The 16248-nt window shown below is 38.1% G+C and overlaps 1 protein-coding gene across 5 annotated transcripts in view; it reads right to left on the reverse strand.

Annotated features, from left to right (window-relative positions):
• DICER1 (dicer 1, ribonuclease III) overlaps positions 1-16248 on the reverse strand; it is a 72628-nt gene that overhangs the window by 49783 nt on the left and 6597 nt on the right. For 2 of the 5 annotated variants that reach the window (XM_038545642.1, XM_038545644.1), the window contains exons 2-3: positions 9271-9404; positions 767-830 (exon numbers count right to left, since the gene is read on the reverse strand). The exons of 1 other annotated variant lie outside the window; for it this stretch is intronic. The gene's annotated coding sequence lies outside the window, so the exon portion shown is untranslated. Of the gene's footprint in view, positions 1-766; positions 831-9270; positions 9405-16248 lie in introns of those variants that run through there. 2 more of the 5 variants (XM_038545643.1, XM_038545645.1) reach the window with 2 other exon arrangements.

The following is a 16248-nucleotide window of genomic DNA, read 5'->3' on the forward strand; positions in this document are numbered from 1 at the left end:
ATTATTTTAGTGTACGAAGGCTTACTCTCTAAAACAAAGAACAAGAGAACGAGATTCAACAATAGCATGCCTAATTCCCAGAGATCTGGGGGAAAGAAAAAGTTCAGAGGCAAGTCCAAGAAAAGATTTCAAAATGAATACAAGAAAACCCAAAGACAGGGGCTAGGATAATGGGGGAGGGAGAGAGAAGAAGACAAGTATGTGTTATTTCCTGAATGCACACACACAAAAGGAATAACGATCACCAGACGAGGCGCTTGGCTGAGAAATCCAAATCACCTCAATACATGTATGTACTTGGTGAATAATTTCAATTTCTCCAAATGGAATTAAAAGCACCACAGTTAAATCCACACCATAAACTCTTTTACACAATTCATTCATGAATAAAAGAATGCAGAACACAATTCAACAATATTGTTTTAAAGAAACATAAATTTAGTGTGGTTCAACCTCAGAGATTATAAATCAAAAACGAGGAAACCATGAAATACTGAGATGGAAAGCTTCATTTAATCACCCAGCATTGATTTTGTTAGATCTGACCCCAAATCTTGCTTGTGCTCATTTCGCTTGACCACAGTACCTCCACTACCACCAGCTCGGGGAAGGCAACGGTTATACACATCTCTGTCTGGGCTAGTCGGTTCAAAGACATGCAAGCACAGGTTACACTTAGTCATTTCAGAGACAAATTCGGTTTGCTAGAAGGTTAACAAAGCAGAATGGGGAAACCTTAGCACTATTTTAGTATGTACATATTTACCTCAAAATGCTGATTCTAAGTTCTTTCAGTTTCCAAGTCTGTATTAATTCATACCCTAGGTAACCTAAAAGCAATCAGAGAGAATATTTTAGAACATAAAACTCATTTTTAAAAACCAACTTTAAGAAAATTCCTACTTGACAAAATTTTTACATTTGACTTATCAGAATAAGATTCCTGATAACTTATTTTTCTACCGAAAGTCAAGAAGACAGCACATGCCTGAAAGCGCTGCCTTTAAAATTAGTATTTATTATGTTCTGATACAACTGAAAATGTTTGAAAGTTGTTACTACAATCCAATTAGCTATAAGGGAGAATTCTTGAAAGTAAATTACATTTTTCCCTATTAAAATCTAGCTTTAAAACTACTCGAACACTATGTAAGTCCTAAGTCAGGACGGTGCTTCACGTAAACAGATCTTCTCTCTCCTAGTGTCAGTCTGTTTCCCAAGCCTCATGCTTTGACGCTTAATTCCATTCTATACTGCTACCTAATCAGATGCAAACTCAAGACATCAACAGGGCCTGATGTGTCATGCCCTACACCAGTCGAATTCACATTCATATCTTTTTTAGAAACACCATAACCAAAATAGTAACACTGATAATCCTTTAAACTTCAATGCAATTCCACTAGTACAAAATTACTGGTGAGTTATCCAAATTATTTCCCTAGACTATTCTGCACAGATATGCGGGAGAGAATTAACATCCAAGTACAATGACAATTTATGTTCATAAATACAGAATAGGTCAAATCTTCTCATTTTAATTGATGATCATAACTTAGATTGCAAAAATGCAAATTCCTGCTTGATAAGCCCTTTCAGGATAACTGAAAAAGATGTGCCACATCCCAGACACTCAGCCAAGTTTTAGTACAAATCAACAAACTTTACCCACATTAGCACCTAAATCCAGTATCCCCCTATAGCCCTTTAGACAAAGCCCTGTAGCAACAGACAACTTACCCCTGCTCATCTGAAGTCTAAAAGCATCTAGAACTTCAGGGTACACATTTCCAAAACTAGTAACAAAACATTCAATTCAGTCATTTTATCATAATGTGTCACAGATGCTGATACTATAAACTTTGTAAGCATCACTGCTCAGATTTCCTTCCTACTCTCATGAAGCCCAGGCATGACTACCATAAAGTCTCAAGGTAAACAAAAGACACAACACACAGGCACACATAACAGTAACACTGTGACATTAAAAAAAGTATCAAAAGTACTTGGGGGGGGGGGGGGGATCCCTGGGTGGCTCAGCGGTTTGGCGCCTGCCTTCGACCCAGGGCATGGTCCTGGGGTCCTGGGATCAAGTCCCACATCGGGCTCACGCTGCTTCTCCCTCTGCCTGTTTCTCTGCCCCCCCCTCTCTCTCTCTCTGTGTGTCTCTCATGAATAAATAATTAAAATCTTTATATAAAAAAAAAGTACTTCTGTAAGCTAACAGATAAAACTAAGAAATGTTTGAAAAGCCTTCAGTTCATAGTAACAAATATGCTACGGAGACCAGGGCATTATTTTAACCAACCAAGGTTAAAATCACTAGGGGAATCTTTGGCTATAGATGCAAACAGGTTTATACATTGGCATAAAGGCAAATCAAAAATTAGAGGCTTGGGGATCCGTGGGTGGCTCAGTGGTTTAGCGCCTGCCTTCAGCCCAGGGCGTGATCCTGAAGTCCTGGGATGGAGTCCCACATAGGGCTCCCTGTATGGAGCTTGCTTCTCCCTCTGCCGGTGTCTCTGCCTCTCTCTCTCTCTTTCTCTGTCTCTCGTGAATAAAGAAATAAATAAAATCTTTTTAAAAAAAATTAGAGGCTTAATTCTCCTAGTTGATAATAAAGGGAAAAGCCTCCTTCCTTCTCCCCTTTGTTCTCGATTTCTTTCTTAATCCTTTCCAAATATAAGTGAATCTTTTTAAAAGCTTAATAGCCTCTAGCCCATCTCACATCTCAGGAATGTCTCCCTAAGGACCTGAAAGCCACCTCTGAAACATAATCATCAAGAAAGACAATGCCCAATTACTCAGTTTCCTAGAAGAGATGGGCCTAGTCAGTCACTTGATTCCAAACCACAAAACCTACCTCATAAAGGGGTGAGGAAATAAGCAATTCTACCTTGAAAACGTGGATGTCAAGTGTCTAACCACTTAGCTGTACAGAAAAAGTATTTCTTTCTGTTTTTGGAATCTCTTCAGTGGACAGCCTGTGACTCACATCACACTCTGGTTTAATGCTCACCCAGTAATAAAACTGTTTTCCTCCCTCTACCTTTGTGGATAGGTTTCTGGGTGGGGAGGAAATTCTGTTTTTAATTTCCTCAAGACTGGCCTTTAAAAATAAAAAAAGACAGGGGCACCTGGGTTGCTCAGTGGTTAAGCGTCTGCCTTCAGCTCAGGGATGGGGATCGGCTCAGGTTGTGATCCCAGGGTCCTGGGATCAAGTGCCACATCAGGCTCCCCGCAGGGAGCCTGCTTCTCCCTCTGCCTGTGTCCCTGCCTCTCTCTGTGTCTCTCATGAATAAAGAAATATAATCTTAAGAAAAAAAAAGACATAAAATATATTCTCAAATAATATTCATGCCAAATAACAAATTTCCATTTCTTGGAATTTGAATACTAGAGAAATCTTAAAATATGCTGCCCATCTATATTAGGGAGATGAGCTTTTAAGATGAAGATGGAGCTAAGTGTGCAAATACTTAACTGTATTAAAAAGGAATCTGCACACAGAAAGGATCCAAGTTGTTTAAAAACTACTCCCACCAATCTTCCTTTTTCTAAATTAAAGTTGGAGCAGGAGGAGTCTCAGCTGTTTTACCCTCAGAAGCCAAGGTGATACCGTCACCCCTTAATACTTTCTCATATACAGTCACTCCTCAGAGAGGCCTTCTGTGTAGGAGGGGCCCAGAGGAAGGCCACTGGGGATCTGGAAAGCAAACCTTTTTTTTTTTTTTTTTAAGTATCCTTCATTTAAAAATCATCTGAAAGTCAGCAAGGGGTCCTGTGTCAAAAAGATCACGGCTTATCAGGCTACCTATGAGATGGTTTCTGTGCTTGTAAAATAACCTCTGGCTATTTTGAGAATTCAGTAAGATCATGTATGTTAGTTAAGCTCAGTAGGAAAAAAGTCCTCACAACACAAAAAATGCCCAATACATGATAGTATTTACAAAACCACACTTATCTCTATCTAGAACCTTTGTTTTCAAGCAATTCCTAAGACTTCAAGAAACTTCTTAAAGAAAATCTAAAATGCACTATTGATCCTAAGATTCAGCATGGAAAATGCATTACCATTTAAAGTACACAAGATCTTATACAGTATTTTTAGCCAGATAAACCCGAAAACCACCAACCACAAACTACCTAATCATCATGAATTTACCGTAGAATGAAAATCAAGGTTAAATCACAAAACACAATATACAATGTGAAATGAAATCAAATAGCTTTGTGTCCACTAGTTCTCTTTAAAAGCAAAAACTGAAAAATACTATGCTTCTGTTCGGCTCCACAGACATCACTGAAAACATTACTTCACTTAACTGCTGCCAGGCAATGAGATGGTATACTATGGGCAAGAAATCATTAAAGTTTGAGAAGATAAAAATACAGCAAATAGCCAAAATATCCATGGTATATAAAATAAGTATTTCAAGGATTTCTCAACTACCATTTGGTGAATACAGGTTATGAAAAGACTAAGGTTAAACAAAAGATTGAGAGACCAAAGAGAAAAGAAAAGGTATAATAGTTTCAAGAATTTAAATACTGATATCTTCAGATAATGAAATACACAGCACGAGAGAAACGTTCCCACTTTTCATTGTTATGTAGGGGCCAACACAGGACGCATAGAGATGGGCCACTTTGGAGGAGAGATTATTCTGAACTGAAGGCAACTGAGACCGTGTGGGCTCAAAAGAAACTTTTGCCTCTCCATTAAGTACATAAAAGAATCTAAAGCAAGGGTCTTTCTCAGAATCAGGGTTATTAGCAGAGATCAATTTTATTTAATTGACCCATCTGTTTGGCAGGGCAAACATCTAATTACCAAACATCTGCTCTTCTCCCTACGCCCCAGGAAGAGCGCTCCTTTCCTCTGAAGTCCTGGCCCCTTTCCTTCCCATTGGTTCTGGACCACCTACGCACCTCTCCCTCTGCCTTCCTGTCTGTGGAACTTCCATGTCTGTGCAGATTCCCCGTATGTACACTGTGGTATTTGATTTTCTCCTGTTAATCTCTTTCACTCAGCATGAGTCTTAGCCCAGCTTGAAGGACCTTAAAGAACACAGGAATTCCTGCTCCCTGACAGATCTGTCGTTATTAATTTAAAATCCTTGCATATTATCTATCCTAAAATATTTTGGTTTTGTTGGTTTGTTTTTAACCTAAAAGAGAATCATTTCTCTCTAGATTTAAATAATCTCTACACCCAACGTGGGACTCAAACTCATGACCCTGATATCAAAAAAATTTCATACAGAAATGCTCCTTCCATCTTTACCATTTATAAATAGCAGAAAGTGCTCCATGTCTAATACTGAATGAGGAGATGGTGTGGTAAACCGGGGTTCATTTTACCGGATACAATGCAACTGAACCATTAAAAATGATGAGTTTAAAAAAAAAAATGATGAGTTTATAATGAACAAAAAAAAATACTTATGGTCCAACATACAATGCAAAAAAAGCACAGCATTTTTATTTAGAGGACGATCATGACTAAGTCAAGATAAAAACTGAACAAAAGAAGAAAAGGAGGAAGGAGAGAGAGAAAATTCACCCCAAAAATGAGGATGGGATTGGACTATTAACATGAGCAATTAATTCCTTCTTTCCTTAAAACTTTTCCGCATTCTAAAATTTCCCACAATTTGAACAGTTTGTGACTTTAAAACTGGAAAACAAACTTTCACACTGAAAATGATTTGTAGGAAGACAATAGTTAGAGAAAAACGATTCTGGGGGTGCCTGGCTGCCTCAGTTCATAGAGCATGTGACTCTTGATCCCAGGTTTTAGGTTAAAAACAAACCAACAAAAACAGAAAACAAAAACAAAATTTTAAAACTTCTCCAGTAAGCCTTTAAATGTGGCTAAAACTTACCCCAGTTTCTATAACTTAAACCACAAATTCACTAGCCTTCTTTTCTTACACTACTCTATTAACCAAATAAATTTCCGGGCTTCTGTAAATCTGTAACAAATATATTGTGTTTATATTTCAACATCATTATGCCTAAAATTAGATTTATCCTAAACTGAAATTGAATACAGGTTAAACAGCATTTTAACAAGTATCATCCATCAAAATCTCCATACAAGAAATATCTCTAGGCTGCCAGCCAATGGTCCACGTACTTGGAATACTTCTTAAAAGACAATATTCCAACGCACCAAAATGGCACCCAGAACCATCCTACCAAGTTCTCTATAATGACATTTACCCTTCAGTTTTGTTTCAAGAGAGATAAATACTTAATACACCGCTAACTTTCAAGATGAGTTTTAAGGTTAATGTTTGATTCCAAGTTTCTGTATTTTACTCAATAAAAATACTGTTCAACAAATGCTAAAATCTACTCAATTCTTGACCATCTTTTTTTTTTTTTTTAAGATTTTTTATTTATTTATTTATTCATAGAGACACAGAGAGAGAGAGAGAAGCAGAGACACAGGCAGAGGGAGAAGCAGGCTCCCTGCAACAAGCCCGATGTGGGACTCGATTCCGGGTCTCCAGGATCACACCCCGGGCTGCAGGCGGCGCTAAACCGCTGCGCCACCAGGGCTGCCTTTGACCATCTTTTATATACCACGGTCTATCTTCTCGCTTATCCTTTATATACCATGTAAGGATATCTATGAGGGGGGAATAAAAGACCACTATTCTATGTTAAGCTATTTTAATACAATATAATGCATGCACATTAATTTTAATACTAAAATTAGTGGTCAGTCCTGAGACAAAAGGAGTCTGAGAGACTGCTGAATATAATGAGTCTGGAAAGCAAATATATTAAAAGTTCCAGGCAAGGGGTAAAACGCCACAATGTAGCTATGTGCAAGACATTCAACCACCCCTGTTATCTGCTTTCCCTAAAATGCTGTAACAATTATATCCTGACCTTCACATGAGCCTCTGCTTCTGGGCCCCAACTGCCACTCACCCTCACCCCCCAAGGACCTAAAAACCTCTATTATTTGATTCTGCTCTCATACAGCACACAGGGGCCATCTGTACCACCTAAATCAGGGCTTATCTGTATCTTCTGTCCCATAGAAGACAGTATTACTATTGCCTATTTTTTCCTCCAAAATTGTAAGATTTTTCAAAGGAGAGATAATCTCATCCTTGACTTACTTGGAATTGAAGGAAAGTTGGAAATATCCATAAGTATAGATATTTAATTCTATGTTGAGTATAAACCTTATTGATCTAACCTTACGTTAATATGTTATCTTTTTGTAGGTCAGATAAAAATTCAATTTAGATACTTCTTACTTTCAAAAGACTTGAAACAACCCAAGTTATTTTAACAAGTTTAAGACCCCCCATCATTAGCCCCTCCTCTAACAAAGTAAAGTTCAGAGCTGACCTGAAACCACCAAAGTTAGAGGCACCCACTGCACCAGGATAATTCTGATAGCATCCTGCTATGCCGTCTCTCCAGCCTAGTCCTCCCAGATCTCCCAACATCTGCAAAATCCTCTTCCAAGCTAATGCAATCTGATACAAACCTTGAAAATGCTTCAGCAACAATATATAGTTCTATTACAACATAACTAGGGAAACCCAAAGACTCATTTTAGAAATGGTTTTATTAGATTTAAAATCCAGTTAAAATTCTATTCAACATAAACTAATAAATCTGGGGGGAATGACAAAAAAAAAAAATCACCATTTTTAACCATGTTAGTAACTGAGGCAAGACTCATTAATGGATGCTAAAACTACTGGATGACATTTACAAAAGAATATTCACATCACTTCAAAGTATTTCTGCACCGATGCCCTATGAACCCTTGTGAAAAGTGATATATTCACCTTGGGCAAACTTGACAGATAACCACAAAAGTGACCTCACCAATACTGGGACAGACTGACATGTATCTCCTAAACGTTGATGAACTGAGAAGGAAATATCATTTATGTAGTTTTCCAAGTTTGCATTTTCCAAAAGTGCAAACCCTGAATCTAATCATGAGGGAGCATAAAAACCAAATCAGAGATGCAATTTACAAAACTGGCTGTGCTCCTCAAAAATGTCAGTATCACAGACACTAAAGGCTGAGAAGCCATTCCAGATTACAAGAGTAAATAACCATGTCAACCAAATGCAATGTACATTACATTCCTGGACTGAATCCTGGATTAGAGAAGGAACACTGCTATGAAGGACATTACTGGAATGAAGGGTGATCAGAATACGCCACCTGAAAATATGCCACCTTGGCCTAAGAATTACTCTGAGCTGAAGGCAACAGAGAAATAGCAGATACCGGAGAAATTCTCTGCCCCTTCCCTTTCTGTGTAAAAGCAGGACATAAATGTCGCTTTGTGAGTGTCCCTCCTCCGCACTCCAGTACCAGGAAGAGGAGAGGATAATTATCACTACAGACGGCATTGATTTGCATCTGCACAAACAAACCTTGCTAAAATAATCCCTATTATTTTCCATCATCTATTCACCTTCCCACAATTTACCACCCCTAGAAGCCCCAATTCTCCCGTTCTTTTGTCACTTGTCCACGATACATGGCCCTTTACTAAAATGGTATATAAGCTCTCTCAAATCTAACCACTTCCTTGGGTTTCCACTCCTTCAGGGTGAATCTCCAGTGTGCATGCAAAATAAATCTTTCCTCTCATTAATCTGTCCTTTGTTAATTTAATTCACAGGCTCCACCCACTAAAAGCACAGAGGGAAACCTTTTTCCTCCCCCTGTAGGGACACTGATGAAATTTAACTATCACCATCAATGCTAAATTCTCTGCATTCAATAACTATATTGTAATAATATAAGAGAATGTTCTCATTCTTAGAAGATACACCTTGAAAATACTCAGTAGTGAAGAGCATAATACCTGCTACTTATTCTTAAAAGGTTCAGAAAAATAATGATATGCGGAGAAACATCCAAATGTGTGGCAAAATGTTACCTACTGGTAAATTTAAGTAATGACATGGGAATTCTTTATGCTATTCTGACAACGCTTAAGTTTGAAAGTATTATAAACAAAGTTAAAAATAAAACTCTGCTAAATATTGATATATATCTATATATATCTATATATCTATATAGATATATAGAGACATATATCTGTTTGACTATCAGAACACAGAAAAATGGGTATTATCCAATTGTGTTTCGGGGTAGTATAAAAACTGATACTTAAGGTGATTTTCCCCCCCTTAAAAGACCTTTGTTTTAACTCCTGCCCCTTATTCATTCATTCAACAAATATTTATTGAGCAAGACATACGTACTGCAAACTTGTACTCTGGAGAAGGTGAGAAGCGGACTGGAGGGCAGTTCTGAAGGATGAGCGGTGACAGCACCAGTCAGGGAAGGGACAGTAACAGGGCATCATGGGGGTGAGGAGCCAGCATGTAGAGAAGCACTAAAAGGAAACCAGGCAAGTCAAGTTGCAGAAATGACAAGCAGTGTGCTGAAGCACTCGTCCCACACTGAGAGAGGAGCTACATCCTAAAGGACCTTAATATACAGCTCCGCAGGGATCTGAAGCTCATCCTGGGCAATTCAAGCAAGATTTGGGCCTCTACCTTTCTAATCTCAGCATACACCTAGGGCTCTCCCCTCGTTCGTCTCAGCCAAGATCAAATCTCTATACAAGGCCCACAGACAGGTACAGAAAAAGACTATACAATAAGTAAGAGGCTTCTGAAGTTTAACTCTTTCCTTTAGAGAAGACGTTCCTTTTCCTGGTTATTATCATTGGATTATACTGGAACTCCCCCTGTTTGCACATTCAAAGTCCCCTGTCCCAGGCACTACCCACCCACTTACCCCAATCGTGGAGGAACCCAGATGGTTGGTTACCCTATCTCTAGCAACGATTCTCTGTACTTAGCTGCCTGTTGCACATTTCCACGTAGAGATCCACATTCAGCTATCAAGGGAACTTGGAACTGTTCCAAAAACTGAACTAATCTACTAAGAAAGATGAAGATTCATTACTGCTAAATACAATTTCAAAGAATATATCCATTACGGGAATTAGAGATTTGTTTCAAAAAGTAGAGAATAAATGCAGCCTCCTAAGGTCACCACCCTTGTTTTGCTCAGTTTTGTCACAATTAAACCCAGTACACACATATTAAAGAATCCAGATGAGAGAGGAAAAGAGGGGGCTCCAAAGGCAGTGCTGACAGAGTCCTTTTGTGGGCCACAAGATCCTGAAATGACCTCATCTGCCTTTCCACCTCAGCCTCACGTCTACCACAGGACCTGCGAACATGCCAGCTTCTGGCTCCTTCCTCTTCCTCCCCAACAGAATCCCACAACATATCCATGTAATTCATTAACTAAGTAAAATACGCAAATCACTAAGAACAGGGGTACGATGTTCGGTGTGAAAAAGAGAACTTCGTGTACCAGAGGGAGGAGGTGAGCCCCTGCAAGAGCCCTGCTAAAGGATGCTTGGCTGAAGGGACAACTGAGAGCACTTGGCATTACTGCCATATTTTGGGACTATAAAGAGTGGGAAAGGAGCAGGAACCAAAACTACAACCTCAGGCTCATCTTTCTCAGGGTATTTATAACCCTCTTATGAAAAAAAAAAAAAAAAAAAGAACGAACACAGGGAAGAATCCACACTAGACCAAAGGCCAAAACTGGCAGCTACCATACCCTGCAAAGCCAGCGTGTTGTTAGTATCCGACACTGCCCGAACACCAGCACAGGTGCAAGGACGCTCAATAGGTTTCAGAATTCTCCACACCTGCTTACACCTTACTGCATGGATAAAGTTTGGCATCTGTAAGGGACCTACCTACACAATAAGTAAACTGTCTGAATGGCAATGGACAATGAGACACACACAGTATGCAACGCTAAAAGCATAAGTAAGTATTTGTCATCTGCCAGACTCAACCTCTTGCCCAGGCTACCAAGCATCAGTCCCAGGGGGAAAAAAAGTGATTAAAAACAAAAAAAGAGTACTAATGGGAGCTCAAAGAAGCATATAACTAGGTATGGAGAACATGAATCAAACCAAGATATAGCAAGATGGCTCAAAATCTTTAACGGATTCCCTTGGCACATAGGATAAAATCCAAAATCCTTACTACATATGGCCCTGCATCTATCTCTAACTGGGGTTTAGGTAACTCTGCTACCTCCCTGCAGCTCTGAGAATCTCTCAGCACCTCCACCAACTCCTTCCTACACCCCAGAGCCTTTGTACTTACCATCCCCCAGCTAACTGCTCCTCAGCCTGTAGGTCTCATCACCACTGTCCCTTTTTCAGAAAGTCAACAGTTTCAGTGAAAAGATAGTAAATCTGTGCATCCAGAACAAACTACCAAATGAGGTGCCTGGCATAAGTGGGATCTTTTTGAATAAATGAATAAATGCCAACAATTCTCACTACTAATAAGTAATACTTAGGTAAAGTTTAATTGAATACTGACTGCCCCACTCCCAAAGAATTCTTAAGATACTATTATTTCCTACTTTAATTACTTATTTTTATTTTTACTATCCCTTAAAAACAATCCTGCAATTACTTATTTTTATTTTTACTATCCCTTAAAAACAATCCTGCAACAATCCCTTAAAAACAATCCAAGAACAGGTTAAATTGTAATTCACTAGTCAAATTAATCCAAAATGAATTCAAGTCTTTAGAAAACAATCCAAACTGTAGCAAAGTTAAAAATTTAGCTCCAAGAGGCACCTGGGTGGCTAAGGCAGTTAAGTGTTCAACTCTTGGTTGCAGTTCAGGTCGTGATCTAGGGTTGTGAGATCGAGCCCTGTGTGGAGTTCTGTGCTGGGTGTAGAGCCTGCTTAAGATTCTCTCTCTCCCTCTGCCCCTACTCCCCTTCTAATTAAAAAAAAAAAAAAAAAAATAGGTCCAAATCTAATTACAGATTTCACATAGCAATAGCTTTTGGATATAATTTGTTTTCGGGGAACTAACTTGATTCATATAAATCACACTTATGCCTAAATTCTAAGAGTATAAAAAACCTAATTTGAGTGGCATTAACCACAGTTTATTCTCCCACAAACCACAACAAAGAGTACTCTTTATATTAAATCACTTAACAATCTCTTAAAAAGTTGTAGTTTTTCCAAATGGAGCAAAGTTTTATCTGATTATCTTTAGTATCAATTACTTCTTAGTAGCCACTCAAGAAAGTATTTTAGGAGAAGTGAGCAAATTCCTTGAAAAACACAATCTAAAGAAACAGAACATTTGAAGAGGCCTATAGCTTTTAAAGAAGATGGATTATTAAAAACTCCCAAGCCCAGATGGCTTCACTAGAGTGAATGCTTCTAAACCTTTAAAGAAATAACTACAATCTTAAAAACAAACCCTTCAGGAGGACTGAAATGAGAGGGGATACTTTCCACCCCTTCTATGAGACTAGTATAAAGTTGACACCAAAATCTGACAAGGGCATTACAATAAAGAAAATTATAGACCTATGTCTCAAACTAAAAATGTGAAAATTTCCTCCTAACCAAAATAGGAGGAAACTGAATCCAGGAATATATAAAAGGAAAATGGATCATGACCAGTGTGGTTTATCACAGGAATGCAAGGATGGCTTAACATGCAAAAGTCAACTGATTTTCTGATATTTAATATAAAGTGTCAATACTTAAAGACAGAGTGAGTAACGGCACAAGAAGAGACAATGCAACAGAACAGACTATGAAAAGAGACTCACCTATATGAGGTTATTTAATTAGTGGATTAACTGTGTATCCAGATGGAAAAAGTGAGTCGTTAACTCCATCCTCAAGTCATACACAAAAATCAATGTCAGTTGAGGGGTGCCTGGGTGGCTCAGTCAGTTAAGTGTCTACCTTTGGCTCAAGTCATGATCTCAAGGTCCTGAGATTGAGCCCCACATCAGGCTCCCCACTCAGTGGGGAGTCTGCTTCTCCCTCTCCCTCTTCCCCTGCTCATGCTCTTTCTCTCAAATAAAAAAAAAAAAATCTTTTTAAAAAAAGAAAAGGAAATTCCTCCATGTTCCTGGAATGAGTTAAAATTTCTTAGACAAGACACTAAAAGTAGTAACTATAAAGGGAAAAAATTGACAAACTGGATTAGATTAATATTTAAAATGTCTATTTATTACATGAACTGATTATGTGAGTGAAAAGGCGAGGCAGGGTTGGAGACACATAAACAATTTCTACAAATCAGTAAGGAACAGGGAGACAAGTACACAGGGACGCTGAGCAGAGGACTTTAACTCACAGGACATCAAATGATCTATAATCTCCATAAGCAATTAGAAGGATACAAATTAAACCACAAGGACCTGCTACCACACCCATCAGAATGGCCGAAATGAAGAGGACACACAGTATCAAGTGTGAGAAAGGATGTGGAGCAGAAAGAACATATCTGCTCTGAATATACACATACTCTATAACCCAAATAATTCCATTCTACATGTATACCTGACTGATACACATATATTCACCAAAAAAATCCACAAGAACTAAGAACTGCACTATCCCTAACAGCCAAAAATGAAACAAACCAAATGTCCATCAGCAATACACAGACAAGTTAATACTGACATATTCATATAACAGAATGCCATACATCATCAGTTGATGCAATGGAATGGATCTCACACACTTAAGATGTTAAGTGAAGAAACTCAACACAAAATCATACCATATAACTTCAACTACATAGAGTTAAAAATAAGGAAAAGTCAGTATGGTGTGTCCCCCCCCACCTTTTTTTTTTTTTTTTTTGGCCAGGGGGTGGAGGGGTGTGAATGCCTGGATACACTTTGCATTTCCTTGTAATTTATGCACTTTCCTGTTTATCAGCTGAAACTGATGCCATTTAAAAGTTTATTTTGAAAGAGAAGTAAACAACCCTCAATGCAATACGTAAAAATTCTTTTTTTGCCATGGTGCATATGTGAGGACGAAGATTTACCTTTACTGAGCACTCAAATTCTGTTACCTAATTTCATTCTCAAAACCCTGAAACAAATCTCATCTTCATTTTACAGGATTTGAAATAGTTTACCCAATGCCATTTGACCAATAAATGGGAGAAGTGGAATTACACTTAAGAGTCTGACTCCAAACGTATTTCCACGATATGCGATAAACTATGGTCTCAGAGGAGGTGTCTATTTACACTGATATGCCAGTCAAAATAAGCTACTTCTGGATACATTCCTTTTGATCTCACCAGGCGGTTGAAAAAAGAGTAAATCCATTCAAAATCAAGAGAAGTAAACTGAGTATTTTAATTTTAGCTGAAACTGCATACACATATAAATAAATACTGCCTTAATTTTAAAGCCTTTGGCAGTTGAAATCAGCTCTGTCCGTGACCTCTCCCTTGGCCCTTCTAGTCTAGGAACATAGGTGCTCATTAAATGCGCAATAACTGACTATATAGCTCACCATTTTTTCTAGTATCTTGACTCCATACAGCTGATGACGAAACATGCAAATACTACATAATGACTTCTCCAGTGAAATGAAAAGTACTACCTTAAAAGAGATCACTATCATAAAGGGAGTTCAGACATGGTGAAATAAACTAAATTAAAATTACAGAAACTACAACATTCCATGCAACTGTCTTCGCTCAGTACAGACCACACAAGTAAGCATTTTACCAGAACATTTGCTGCAGATACAGATAATACAGATCCCATACATGTACATGTGTATTGTGTGTATATGTATGCAAGTATGTGTGTGCATGCATGTCCACATGCTTAAAAAAGGCTTTAAGAAAATTATTTATTTCCCTCTTCTTGGCCAAAGTACAGACCCAACTCACAAGTTAAAAAAACTTCCCAGATTTCTCCCAATGTTCAGCAACACAAAAACTAGCTATTTACAAAGATTTGAGTGTAAAAACAATATCCTCCTTCAGTACCACATCATATGTCAGTGGAGATTTTTTACAAACATATCCCAAAAGGATAGCACTATTTGGCAATATTTTATTTTTCATATTTTACTGAAGAAGGGCTGAAAACTGAAGGCCATATATTGAATAAGCAAAAAATAATTATTCTTTTGAAGAAACTGTTTAGACAAGAAATTATAGCTTGCCTTTTCAGTTCAATTTACAGACTGCATTCAAATGCCCAAGGTAAAAAAAAGGTAAAAAAAAAAAAAAATGCCTAAGGTAGGTTGTTCTGTCATTTGTTCATATGTTTTTTATCAACAAAATCCTGCCTTTTTCTGAAAATATCCAAAATTATGTTCGGTCTAAGATTAACAAATTTCTTGAGTTTATTATATGCAGCAGGTACGTATAACGATTTAGAAGTCATGGATTTCTCCTTTTTAATGCTTAGCTATACAAACAAGACTGAGAAAAGCTGGGTAATCTCAGTATAGTGTTATGTACGAAATAAAAGCCTTTAAAATTAAAATGCCAGGGTGTCTGTTAGACACTTTTCTCCTCCTGATGGCCTCTCGATGGGTTACCTGCTCTTCCCCATACTGATCGGATAGAAGGCTTTAGAAGGTTTATCAGATTTTCCCTCGTTAACAAGTATTTACTAAGCTGTACTAGAAGCAGAAACAGGAAATGAAGACTCCACTGTATCCAAACGACTCTGCCACCCGTTCAAGGCAAAATCTAGCTCTTTCTACTTTTCAAGACGACTTCCCAGGGGTTTCCATCCTGCTCAGAAAAGCTCACAATTCCACCGTCTCCTTTCTCATGGTCACTGTACAGAAACCTTAATACGCAGAGAAATGTAGCCTCTCTTTTCCATGCCTCATATTTAGTTAAGGTTCTCAGCCTGAAAAACGGAGAGGTCCCAGAATTGTGAGTTCAAAGATTACTGACTATAAGATATTTAGAGACTGATAAATGTTCTCATTTTACTAGTGAGAAAATTAAAGCTAAGTCTAGAAAGGCAAGGTGACCTGCCCTTAACACTCAGCTAGTTACTTAGAAGTAAAGCCAGGTTTCTTAACCACACATTACTTTGCACTGTTCATTACATTTCATCTATCATGTGGAACTTGCGTCTCAGTCATTCAGAACTGTGTCAGTGTTGCTCGGTTAACCTATAGTTTGTGTTAAATGCATAGACATATCCTAATCAAGCATCTACAAATGGGATGCAGGAGGGGGTCCCTGCAACTCCCATAATGGTATGTAAAATTATAAGCATGTACATTTTTCTGGAAATCAGATTCACATCTTTCATCAAATCAGTAGTCTCCAAAGAGTGGGAACCACTAGCCGACACTAAGGACAT

This window comes from Canis lupus, chromosome 8, assembly GCF_011100685.1.
Source record: "Canis lupus familiaris isolate Mischka breed German Shepherd chromosome 8, alternate assembly UU_Cfam_GSD_1.0, whole genome shotgun sequence".
NCBI classification, from domain to species: domain Eukaryota; kingdom Metazoa; phylum Chordata; class Mammalia; order Carnivora; family Canidae; genus Canis; species Canis lupus.